This window comes from Erithacus rubecula (genome assembly GCF_903797595.1).
Source record: "Erithacus rubecula genome assembly, chromosome: 17".
NCBI classification, from domain to species: domain Eukaryota; kingdom Metazoa; phylum Chordata; class Aves; order Passeriformes; family Muscicapidae; genus Erithacus; species Erithacus rubecula.
The window spans coordinates 7,413,533-7,426,500 of record NC_136669.1 but is presented as its reverse complement, the minus strand read 5'-3'; the positions used below and the strand labels follow the sequence as shown (position 1 = coordinate 7,426,500).

The 12,968-nt window shown below is 50.0% G+C and overlaps 1 long non-coding RNA gene across 1 annotated transcript; it reads right to left on the bottom strand.

Annotated features, from left to right (window-relative positions):
• Nucleotides 1-8,742: 8,742 nt before the first annotated feature.
• Nucleotides 8,743-10,655, bottom strand: LOC306809103. The gene is made up of 2 exons (XR_013776166.1): nt 10,385-10,655; nt 8,743-9,818 (listed from the first exon to the last, which is right to left on the bottom strand). It is a non-coding gene; the product is annotated as an uncharacterized lncRNA (long non-coding RNA).
• Nucleotides 10,656-12,968: the final 2,313 nt, after the last annotated feature.

The following is a 12,968-nucleotide window of genomic DNA, read 5'->3' as shown; positions in this document are numbered from 1 at the left end:
AGATGGAGGTTCTTGGGTGTTGGCTCTTCTTCCTTCTTGCTCCTTCTTCTTGGTTTCAGGTAGTAACTTTTGGTTGGACAGTCAGTGCTGCACTACAGGTCACGGGAGCTTGGTCATTGGGTCAAAAGAATAAATAATATAGATGTTAGTTTTTAATTGCATAGTCAGGCCTTAAAATACCTTGTAATGATCAAGATTCAGCTCCATTCTCTCACTTGTGTCTTGATAGCTCTAAGTGCTGCTAAACTCACTGTACTGTAGATAAGAATTAATAAACAACCAAATCTGAGCAAGAAAGCATCTCTTGTGCTTCAATCCTGACTCTGAGTGAAGGCAGGAAAAAAAAGAGAACCTTGTTCAAGACTGGGGATGAGATCCATGGGATGAGAGATCCCTGGGATGAGTTTGGGATGAGAGGTCCCTGGGATGGGTTTGGGATGAGTTTGGGATGAATTTGGGATGAGTTTGGAATGAGAGGTCCCTGGGATGAGGGTCCCTCTGGCTCCAGGGGCTGCCCCAGGGGCTCCCAGCTGCAGCTGGGGCTCTTTGGGATGGGAGGTTGTGGATCTCAGCTCTGTCCCTGCTTCTCCAGGGATAATCAGAGCCAGAGCTCCATTTCCCATCTCACCTCCAGCTGAGGAGCTGGATCCTCTTTCCCAAAGGGCAAATCCCTGTCCTGATCCCCCATTTCTGTTCCTGCTTTGCCCAGCAGATGCAGAGCAGAGCAAATCCTGCTCTTCCAGCCCTCATCCCTCCCCAGGATCCAGCTCAGCCCCAGTCCTTGCACTGGGCTCCACGTGTCCCCACAGCCTTGGCACAGCTCCCAGCTCTGTCCCCTCTGTCCCCACATCTCTTTTGGGGTGTAATCCCCTGCCAGGGATGTCTACAAACACTGGGATTTGTTGTCCTACAGATCTGCACCCCTCAGCTGCCTCAAGATCAACCAAACTCCCCAGGGAATGTCCAGGAGAAAGGGACAGCAGGGATAAAGCTGCTCTGGGTGAGCTTCCTGCTCTTCAGAGCATCCTCATGCAAAATCCCATCCCACAGACAATCCCTGGGAGGGCTCACACCCCTGGAGGAGAGCACAGGGACTCAGGGAACCCAATCAGGGCATTTTTGACCCCATTTGGGAGCAGTGCCCACAACAACACCAAGAGGGAATAACAGGGAATAACCCCAGCCCAGCCCCACTTCCAGATCCTGGAAAACCCTTTTTTGTATTTTTTGCAGCACATCCCTGCTCCTTGCATTCAGCCTGAGAACATATTTTATCTCCTACATAATCACAAGGAGAAAAAAAAAAAAAAAAAAATCCCCTCGCCTTCGAGATTCCCAGACAGTTCACTCAGCATCCTCATGCTACTGATGTAATCCTGGAGGAAAATCCCCTGGGTGTGGGGAGCTGGAGCTGCTCCCAGCCTGTTCTGCACTGGGGTGGGCAGAGCCCCTCAGAGCTGCACCTCTGAACACCCTGGGCAGGTTTTTATGGCCCCGTTTATGCACTTGTTGAGTGCCTAAATTCCCTGTGCCCCCGTGGGGGACGTTAATAGCTCAGCAGAGCTCTTTGCTAATTCCATTTTCTGTCCTTGGCGTTTCAGCTGCAAGAAAAATTAGCCAGGAATAAAAAAGTGACCTCATCATAAACAGCACTGCAGAATCCTGATCAGGTACTGCCTCCAAGCCCCAAAATCTTCACCCTGCACTAAAAACCAGCCTGGCTGAGGTGGAACAAGTGAAACAGGAGATAAGGCTGTGGCACCAGGCCAAGGGGCAGATCTGACCCAAATTGCTCCAAATCCAGCTGGGTGAGTGATTCACCCCTGCAGGGATGCCTGCTTGGAGGGGGTTTGTTTTGTTTGTCCCAGTGCCCTGGTTGTCCAGGGCAGAGCCTGGAGTGGGGTCTGTGCCCTGAGCTGCCTCTGGGACTGCTCTGCTCTGACTGGGCTCAGGAGCCCTGAGTTGTGATGGGACCCATAACTGTCCTGGTCCCATAAATCTATCCTGGTCCCACAACTCTTGTCCTAATCCTATAACTCTGTCCTGATCCCATAGCTCTGTCTGAATCCCACAGCTCTGTCCTGATCCCACAGTTCTGCACTGATCCCATAACCCTGTCCTGGTCCCATAACACTTGTCCCAATCCCATAATTTTTCCTGGTCTCATAGCTCTGTCCTCATCCTGTAGCTCTGTCCTGATCCCATAACCCTATCCCATAACCCTAACCCAATCCCACAATCCTGTCCCAATCCCACAACCCTGTTCTAATCCCATAACCCTACCCCAATCCCATAGCCCTATCCCAATCCCATAACCCTATCCTGATCCCACAACCCTGTCCTGATCCCATAACCCTGTCCCAATCCCATAACCCTGTTGTAATCTCACAACCCAATCCCATAACCCTATCCCATAACCCTATCCCAATCCCATAACCCTATCCCAATCCCATAACCCTATCCCAATCCCCTAACCCTGTCCAAATCCCATAACCCAATCCCATAACCCTATCCCCTAACCCTGTCCCAATCCCATAACCCTGTCCCAATCCCCAGGTGTGGTACTGGTGAGCTGATGGATTTGGCAGGATCCCGAGCATCCCTCCAGCCCAGCCCTGTTTCCATTTTCACTGTCCCATTCCCCCCATCCCCCTGCCCTGTCCCAGGGTTTGTGCCTTCCCTCCAGGCCATTTTCCCAAATATCCTGAACCCAAGTTCCCCTGGAGGCCTGTGGGGCTGGGCAGGGTGGGGACCCTCAGCACCAGCCCAGCTCCATCCCAGGGAGTTTTTGGGATGCACACACAAACCCTGCAGGGCTCAGGGCTTGGCCAGACAGCTGCTGGCACAGTGACCCCAAAAACCACTGAAACAGAAAATACAACAAATTCTACACAGTTCCCTGTCCCTTCCCATTCGGGTTTTGCTTGGATAAATGGTTCCTGAATCAGCCAAGCTGTGTCAAAAATGTCCTTTAATGAAGTGCAGCAGGGCTCTGGCTTTATTTTAATCCCCTGCCTCTCTGAGCCATATTTCCTTTAAAGAGGAGATTTTTTTCCTCCCTGTGTTGTATTTTAACAACACAGTTGCTAGTTTACACCCCCAAAAAGTTGGTGGCACTTCAGGGAGAATAAAACAATAATTTAAAAAAAATAAATTAAAATTAATCTCAGAGGAGGGTGAGGCACAGCCTGAGTAGGATCCTAGAAAGGCTGGAGATGTCCCAAAAAAATTGGGAAGGGTCTGAAAATATCCTGGGGGTGATGAGCACCCAACTTCCATCCTCAGCACTGCTCCAGGGATAATCCCAGGGGACACCACAGGCACCAGGAATGGATTTTGCTGATTAGTCCTGGCTTAATTTGGGCTCTGTTTGGTTAAGCCCAGCCTGGAGTGAGCCAATGTGCAGCAGGGAGGAAAAGCCCTCCTGGCCTCTCAGATCTTCCCTGGGAGAGCCCCACTCAGGGGAACATTAAAGGCTTTTGTTTCCAAGAGCTGTCAAAGCCCTCACCTTTCACAAGCACTAAAACGGCTTGGAGGGGAAAAAAAAATCAACAAAAACTCCAAAAAGATCTGGGAGTGGAATAATAATTCTGGAGTCATAAATCTGAGCCTGTAAATCAAGGATTGACAGGGTGGTCGCTGTAATGTCTTGGGAGTTCAAGTTCGAGGGTTTCTTTCACCTGAGGAAAAGAGGAAAAAAAAAAAAAATCCCTGAGTCTGTGCCCTTCCACTGCAGGGATGCTGTAAATCACCTTAATGTTACACTTTGGCTCTTAAACAGCCCCAAAAGAGCTGAGAGGGAAAGTGGCTGAGTGAAAGAGGACGGGGAGCAAGCTTTGATTTCATAAAATAACCCCAAGCATCCCCTCCCTTAAAAGCAAATCCTTCATTCCCCAAGCCCTGCTGCTGGTCCTGCTGTGCTCACCAGCTCAGGACAGCTTGGCTGCAGCTGGAAAACCACGGGATCAGCCCCTGTGTCCCCATTGGGTGGGATTTGGGGCTGGGGGACCACGAGGTGAGAGTTGGGATGGGGAGGGAGGGATGGGGGTGATGCTCAGAGGATGTGAGCACCCCACCACGGAATCATGAAAAAAATAAACATTGGGAAAGGTTATGAAGGCCAAGTTTGGGTAAATGGAGCAGGGAATGACCTTCAGTGTCCCCATCCATCCTGGGAATAGGGGACATGTCCCAACATGGGCTGGGGTGGCAACGGGGCCACCCCTGAGTGTCACAGGCCACCCTCTGTCCAGGGCAGCTCAGACCCAAACTGGGGCTCTCTGCCCAAACTGGGGCCAAACTGGGGCCATCTCACCCAAACTGGGGCCAAACTGGGGCTCCCTGCTCAAACTGGGGCCAAACTGGGGCCATCTCACCCAAACTGGGGCCAAACTGGGGCCGTCTCACCCAAACTGGGGCTCCCTGCTCAAACTGGGGCCAAATTGGGGCCATCTCACCCAAACTGGCGCCAAACTGGGGCCACCTTACCCGAACTGGGCTCCCTTCCCAAACTGGGGCTAAACTGGGGCTATCTGCTCAAACTGGGGCCAAACTGAGGCCACCTTACCCGAATTGGGTTCCCTTCCCAAACTGGGGTCCCAGCACAGCCCAGCTGGGGCTGCAGCAGCTCCAGCATTTGGGAGGTCCCACAGGAGGAGCCCACCCTGGCCAGCTCACAGAGGGGACACTTGCCCAGCTGGGCCACCAGCCACTGGCTCTCCTCTTGGGAGGGTTTAAAGGGAAGTAGGGAATGGGATGGAAGAAGATGGAGTGAGGAAAAAACCCCAAAACCACACTTGGGCACCGGGCTGTGCCCAGGAGCAGAAATTGAAGAACATTGTGGGTTTGGTGTGGTGGTTTTTGTTGTTTTTTTTTTTCCCCGTGGGTTTACCTGTTTATTTTCCTACTGTTTTGGGGTAAAACAGCTCAAGCTCACCTGAGCATCCTCCCCCTCCATCCCGCCGTGCCCCGGCGGCTCCGGGAGGCTCCGGGAGAGGGAAGAAGGAGGAAGAGGAGGGTAAGGCGCTGGCAGGTGCAGCACAAGTGCGTGCGGGGATCTCTCCTCTCCCTAATCCGCCCTTCAAAGCTGCAGCTGCAGTGTCTGAGCTCCAACAGGTGACACTCAGCTGTCCCCTCCCCGCAGAGCCCCGGGGGGACACAGCATCCCCAAAATTCCATCCTGCCCCGGGGACACCTCCCGGCTCCCAGGGATGGGAGGAAGAATCCGGTGTGGAAAAAATCGGGTGTGGAAACCTCCCCGAGCTGCTGAGAAAGCACCTGAGAAGCTCCAAGTGCATCCCTGGCCTCATGAGAACCTGAGCATCCCATAAAGATTCCCATTCCCGCTGCAAAGCGATGCCCAAATTTCCCACATTCGTGCGTGAAAACACCAAAACGTGACCCCAAATATCCGCCCCCAGCTGCAGCTCCGGGTAAACAACTCCCTCACCTCCAGCCCCCCCAAAAACACCCCTTAAAGCCCGAACGGTGCAGGTGTGGGGGCGGCTCCGAGCCCCATCCCGCAGAGCTCATTAAGCGCCCGGAGCTGTCTGAGCTGCACCATTATCCGAGCAGCCCCCAGCCCCCTTCCCCTCCGCTCATTTCTCCTTATCTGCATATTTTATTGAAAATTAAAATCCTGCCGCGTTTTTCCCAGGGCTCGCGCGGGAAGGATCTTTTCTCGCAGCGCTACTTGACTCCAATTAGTTGGGATAACAAAGCTGCCGCTGTCGGGGGATTATTGACAAATGCTCGAGGGGATAAAAAAAAAAAAGGGGCAGGAGAATGGTCTGTTAAAATGACAGCTTTTAAAGCTGGAAACAAAACGTCCGGGCACGAACAGCGCTGGGGAGACAAGGAAAATATCAATTCCTGGGTTTTTTTTTAATGGTATTTCATTGATCAGCCCCCCAGAACCAGGATTTTGTGTGGTGCTTCCCCCCGGGCCACCAGCAGCATCCTTCCCTGCATCCTGCAGGATGTGCTGGGTGCAAATCCAGGGTGTAAATCCGTCTCATCCCATCCCATCCCATCCCATCCCATCCCATCCCATCCCATCCCATCCCATCCCATCCCAGGTTCCCAAATCCTGTTCCCATGGGCTCCCATCGGCTCCTGCCCCCCCAAACCTGCTCCCCGCAGCTGCACCCCTGCACAAAAGGACTGAGGAGCATTCAGAGCAGCACAACTCCTTCACTGATAACTCCTTCATATTTTTTCCCTGACTTTTTTTTTTCTCCTTAATTTCAGCTAAAAGAATAGAGGGGGTAAAAAATGAAGCGCGCTCCATAAAGGGCAGTGAGTGTTATCCCTGAAAAAAAAAAAAAAAATTATCAATAAAAACTGCACAGAGCTTTTTTTCTTCCCTAGGTGGCTCGGACAGCTGGCTCTTTAAATATTAATCAGGGGCTCATTGATATGCAAATAGGGCGAGAGGGGGAATAATGCTGCTGCAGCTGCGCAGCCCCAGCCCAGTGCTGGCCTCCACTCCAGGATGAATGGGAATATCTGAGGAATATGAATGGGAATATCTGAGGACACAGGTGCAGCGAGCAGGGATCTGCTTTTATTTTTTTTAAATTTGGTGATTTGTGAGTGATGCCCCATAGAGCCCCAATGGGGCAATCTTCCCCCTCCTGATGCTCCCAGCCCACTGAACAAGTGATTTATCATTGATAATTAGTTATTAATAATTAATAGATTGGAATCCTGAGACACTGAGGCAGATATTTTTTGACAACAAAAGCCCAGTTCCCAAAGTTTGGTGGAATTTTTTCATCTCTTTGCCCCTGCAGTAGAACAGAGAGGTCAAGAACCAGCACCAGACAGGCCAGAATTTGAGTCAGAAAATAAAACTCTGTGTCCAGGAAGAATTTAATTTTTCTGGGAATGACCCAGCACACAACCCTGGCCTTGATGCCACCCTGCCACGAAATCTTGTGATTGTGCTGCACTGTTCCCTCTCAGCCTCGCTGGCCTCTTGCCCTGACACTTGGCCAGCTCAAATCAGCCCTGCTGGCCCCGCTCCAGCTGATGGGAGAGGGATTATTTATTGTTCCCTTCCCAGAACCAGCAGTAAACAGGAAAGATGGGGCATCCCCCCATCCTCTGTGTCCCCGTGTTGTCACCTCATTCTCAGTGATGTCCCATCCCAAGTGACAGCTCTGGTGGTGGCATCTGTGACCTGCAGGTGTTGGGGTGGCACCCCCTGTCTCTCTTGCCCTGATGTGGGGGCCAGAATCGAGGCCAGCAGCTGCTGGGTGTCACTGCTGGGTGATCTGGGAGGTGGGACAGGGGGGGGTGGCCACGAGGGACAGGGTGGGGTGGCCACACTGAGCTGCCCACCCCAGGAACCTCAGCCAGCACTGAATTCTTGCCCTGTGCTCCTGCAGTGCCCATGGAGGGGGCACGGGGGACAAGGGGAAGGTGGGGCAGAGCCCTGGGCAGCATCTCACCCCAAAACCACCCCAAAGGCTCCACTCACACAGGTGGCTGTCCCCTGCTGTTTGTCACAGAATTACAGAATCATGGGATGCCCTCAGCTGCATCCACAGGGATCATCCAAATCCTGAGTGGGTCTGAAGAATGGGGAAAAAAAACCAAACCCAAACAAACCTCCCACCAAACCCCACTGATTTAAACACAACCCTTGTGAAGGGACTCTCCCACCCCTGGGACCATTCCCCCCTTCCACCACTCCATCCCCACCCCACCCCACGGGCACATCCTGCCCTGCCTCCCCCTCCTGCTCCCGGGGGTTTGCAGGTCTGCCTGCCGTGGCTGCCATCCTCTCCCCCTGCCCAGCCTGCTGATGGACGGGCGGGTGCTGCTGTACCAGGCACTGCAGCTGCTCCCGCGGGCAGATGGCAGCTCAGCCACAGCTGCAGCAGCTGGATGGGACAAAGGCACCCAAAATGCTGCAGCCAGGGAGACAGGGGTGTCTCTGAATTCTGCAGGGAGAAATCAGAGTGCAGCGATTGAATGAAAGCCTTTGGGTGGATTGAAGTATGGCAAGACACTCTCACATAAAGTAGACGTGTAAGTTTAAGTTTTAGGATAAATAAGTGAGTCAGTAAATTTTAGTATGAGCTCTAATGCTTTTAGTAAGTGAAAGGTTCAAATGCCAGAGAAGTGTGAGTTCTAGTGAAGACTGAAAAATATATTAATGTTTTCTGTGGAGACTCCAGGAATGTAGTTTTAAACATAATAGAGCTGTAGTAAGAATATTGCTTACATTTTTCAGATAAAATAAGACACGTTGAATGCAGAGTTTATACATAACCTAATGTGTTAAGAAATTAAAATTCTAGTATGTTGCATTTTAGGCTATGGGAGAGCAGCAAAAAGGATAATGCAACATAGTTCCTCATGCAATGGAGAAGTAAAGGAGGGAAAGAGCTTTATTAAAGAAACACTACACATATATATGTGAAAAACAAAATAGAAAAGACTTACTGGTCAAAGAAGGCAACACCTCTTTGAAAACATGCTTTAAGCAAAACAGCACATCCCTCATTCACCCTGCAGGTGTTTAATCATTGTTATATTTCCTTGTCCTTGAGCAGCCTGAGAAAGGCAAGGCTTCAAGGCTGCTTTTCCCCTGGTTCCCAGCAGTATCCAACAGCACTAACAGGTTAAGGAGTGGTGTCTGAGTTTGTCTCAGCTTATTGGGAAGATTCTACATAAGAGCTTGCACTGGGGACAGCTGGTGCTTTTTGCTTTTTGCTTTTGCTTTGCTCTCCCATCATCATCAACAGCCAAGAAGAAGGCAGGAGCTGCCACAGCAGCATCAGCTTCCCAGGACCCTGACAGGAGCAGCTTCTGCTTCTATCTGGACTTTATACCAAAAATTAGCATGAGCTGTGCCTTTGGAGACTGATGTGCTTCTGCAATAAATAACCTTTCAGCAACTATTAACTGCTTCGCTCATTTAAAAAAACAACCCAACGAAGTTGGTGCCCAGAGCACTGGAGGTCATTAACCTGACAAGAAATCCCTCTGACAGGCAAGGAGAGATGAGGATGGGCACCAGGGACAGGCAGGGAAAGCTCAGCTGGGACAGCCAGGCATGGGCAGGGTGGCGTCAAGGTCAGGGTTGTGTGCTGGGTCATTCCCAGAAAAATTAAATTTTTCCTGGACACAGAGTTTTATTTTCTCACTCAAACTTTGGTGCTGGTTCTTGGCCTCCGTGTTCTATGGGCAAAAAGATGAAAAAATTCCACCAAACTTTGGGAACTGGTTTTTGTCACCAAACAATATCTGCCTTAGTGTCTTAGGATTCCAATCTATTAATTATTAATAACTAATTATCAATGATAAATCACTGATTATTCTAGTTCTTTTATTTCCCCGGGGTTTGCCTCTTCCCACTTTGTTGGGAGCAAACCTGGATGCACAACCTGGGGTGCTGATCCCCCTTCCTGCTCAGACCCTGCTCCAGGGGAGCAGCTGGCTCTGGGATTTGGCCCAGGGGATGAGGATTAATGAACCAATTAACTGCTCCAGCCCCAGGGCAGCACCTGGGGTCACACAGGATGGCAAATCCCAGTCCTGCCTCGCCCTGGGAGCTCATCCTGCAGATCCAACTCCAACCCCGATGTGATGCTGCTTCCCTAAAAGATTTTTTTCCCTAAAAATCCTTTATCCACCCTGAGGAGCAGCAGAGCTGGCCTGTGATCCCAAAAAGATCAAGCCTGGAGCTGCTGTGGGAGGATGGAGCTGTGCTGGAGGAGGCTGGGATGAGGCTGACACCAACATTCCTGGGGGATCTTCTTTCCCTGGATCTCCTTCATGAACAAAAGCTTTGGGAGCGTGTGTGGCTGGGCCAGACAGGGAATAAACAGGGATTAGAGCCAGGATTGGGCTCTTTTCCCTTGAAATCCAACTCCTTGTCTTCCTGCACCATCCTGGGAGTGCTCCATCCCCTCCCTGCCACCATCAGCTGGGAAAAGCAGCTTTTCCAGGAGATTTTACAGCTAGACCAGCCTTGTTCTGTTTCCCTGTGCCTGTGGCAGAGCAGTGCTGGAGCTGGAATATCCCAGAATGGTTTGGGGTGGGAGGGACCTTAAAATCCATCTTGTTCCACTCCCTTCCACCACCCCAAGCCCCATCCAACCACTTGGAACACAACACTTGGAAGTGTTGACTTCCAAGAACATTTTTTCCAACCAGGGAATGATGCTTCTCAAATTCAGAACCCCAAACTTCCTCTTCAGCCCTAAACCACGGTGTGTCCCTACATTTGTCAGTGAACACCAGAATTTCCACCTCTATAAAGCTGGAAAAAAAAAAAAAAAAACCAGTCTGGCTTGTTCCATGCTCTGTAATGAGCAATTATTCCTTTCCAAAGCCCAATGAAATCAAACCCATTCCCATAATCACCTACTGGATTTTATCAGCATGTTTGGGTTACGCTTTGCCCCTTTGGCTAATTCCTAATTGATTCTTTAATCCTGACAAGTTTTTTATTGCCTGATACAAGAGGGATTTAGCCCTCCCAAACCCTGGGAGACGCAGGACATGGGGCAGGGATGACCTCATCCCAAGCCAAGGCTTTATTTGATAATCTATCAGTTATTTATTATTGTAAGTAACCACTTGCAGGTGCTGTGGGATTGTCCCAAAGCTCAGCCCTGTGCAATCCTACCCAGAGTTGCTACTGCACAGGGAGAGGGATCCAGCCTGCCAGGGAAATGGGGGAATGAGGGGATGGGCATGGCAAAAACTGGGAAAAATGGGGCAGAATGTGGGGGGAAAATGGGGGAGAATCCATAGAAAAATGGGGGAGAATGTGGGGAAAAACGGGGCAGAATCTGTGGAACAATGAGGCAAAATCTGTGGAAAAATGGGGCAGAATTAATGGAAAATGAGGCAAAATCTCTAGGAAAATGGGGCAAAATCTGTGGAAAATGAGGCAGAATCTGTGGGAAAATGGGGCAGAATTATTGGAAAATGAGGCAGAATCTGGGGGAAAATGGGGGAAAATCTGTGGGAAAACTGGGGAAAATCTGTGATAAAATGGGGAAAAATCTGTGTAAAAATGGGGCAGAATCCATGGAAAATGGTGCAGAATTTGCAGGAAAATGGGGCTGAATCTGTGGAAAATGGGGCAAAATCTGTAGAAAAATGCAGCAGAATCTGTAGGAAAATGAGGCAAAATCTGTGTAAAAATGGGGCAGAATCCATGGAAAATGTGCAGAATTTGCAGGAAAATGGGGCTGAATCTGTGGAAAATGGGGCAAAATCTGTAGAAAAATGCAGCAGAATCTGTAGGAAAATGAGGCAAAATCTGTGTAAAAATGGGGCAGAATCCATGGAAAATGGGGCAGATTTGGTGGAAAAATGAGGCAAAATCTGTGGAATAATGGAACAAAATCTGTGTAAAAATGGGGCAGTCTGTGGAAAATGGTGCAAAATCTGTGGGAAAATTGGGCAGAATCGGTGGAAAATGGGGCAAAATCCATGGAAAATGAGGCAAAGTCTGTGTAAAAAAGAGGCAAAATCTGTGGAAAAATGGGGCAAAGTCTATGGAAAAATGAGGCAAAATCTGTGGAAAAACGGGGTAAAATCTGTGGAAAATGAGGCAAAAATCCCTGGAAAAACGGGGCAAATTCTGTGGGAAAACAAAGCAAAGTCTGTGGGAAAATGGGACAGGAGTTTGTCCTGTCCACCTTACTGGAAGAGTTTAGGTGGGATGGGCACCCCAGGCAGGTGCAGCACCTGGGAGCCCAAATCCAGCCTAATGTCCCAAAGCTGCCACTCCAGGCTGACCTGGCAAGGGCATCCCTCCCAAACCATTCCCAACCTTCCAGTCCTGGGGAATGCTGCTCCCACTGGAGCCCCAGTGAGGGGTGGTGACAGAAATGTCACAGCACAGCTAAAACCCCAAAAGGGGGCTTTTAACATCAATGAATCAAAATGAATCCTGCTCTGATGCTGGAGCTGGAGATTTCTCTGGGATAGAGGCACTGAAGTGTTTCCCCAGTGGGGAAGGGGCTGGGGGTGCCCCCAGGCTGAGCAGAGAAGGTGCATTCCCAAATTATCCGCCCCTTGTTGTCTGCCCAAGCTCCTTCAACCAAGCAACACCCTCAGGAAAGCTGGAAAATGGGATTTTGAGTGGCAAGACCCCGTTGTGGCTCCAATTTTAACCCCAACTGGGGGGGAAGAAAAAGGCAGGGACTTGGGAGAATAATTTTTTCATTAAAATCAAAATCTATCCATAATGAAAATAGACTTGGAATGGGAAAAGTTGAGTGCAAATGGAAGCTTTTAAATATTCCTTTGACTGACAATAACCTGAAGACCCTCCAGGAACTCCAGCCTGGAATAATCAGATTAAATGGAAACTAATATACGATCCTGAAATTCATCCCATGCTGCTCTAAACTTGGAGCAGCTGGATAATTTTGCCTACAGGTTTGTGCCTCCTGCCCAGCAGTTCACACAGAATTGTTTGGCCAAACTTAATCTACCAGGAAGGAAAAAAAAAAAAAAAAGCTTTTCCCTTTCATATGTGTTAAAGCAAAGCCAGCTTTTCCAAGCAGCTGGGAGCAGGGAATGGATATGGCTGCAGGTATTTCCTATGGGAATTCCCAGCCTGATATTTGGCTGCTTTAAAAATCAATTACTCTGATTTATAAAAGATCCAGGAATGAGGAATTCTTGGTGTTGGTGCAGTGTGGGTGTTGGTGGGGATAATTCCAGCATGGGCACAAACTCACCTCCAGCAGCTCTTCCACAGGGACACATTCCCAAAACACAAACCAAATCCATGTTTTTAGAGGAAGGGTTGAAAATGGAACCTAGGTGGATCCAGGGATTCCCAGAGAAGCTGTGGCTGCCCCTGGATCCTTGGGAATACCCCAGGCCAGGCTGGAGCTGCTCAGGATGGACATGGGGTGACCACCTGGCCTTGTCCTGCCTGTCTCAGCTCTGGAATTTCCTTGGACCTCACAGAGAAACGGGAGGAG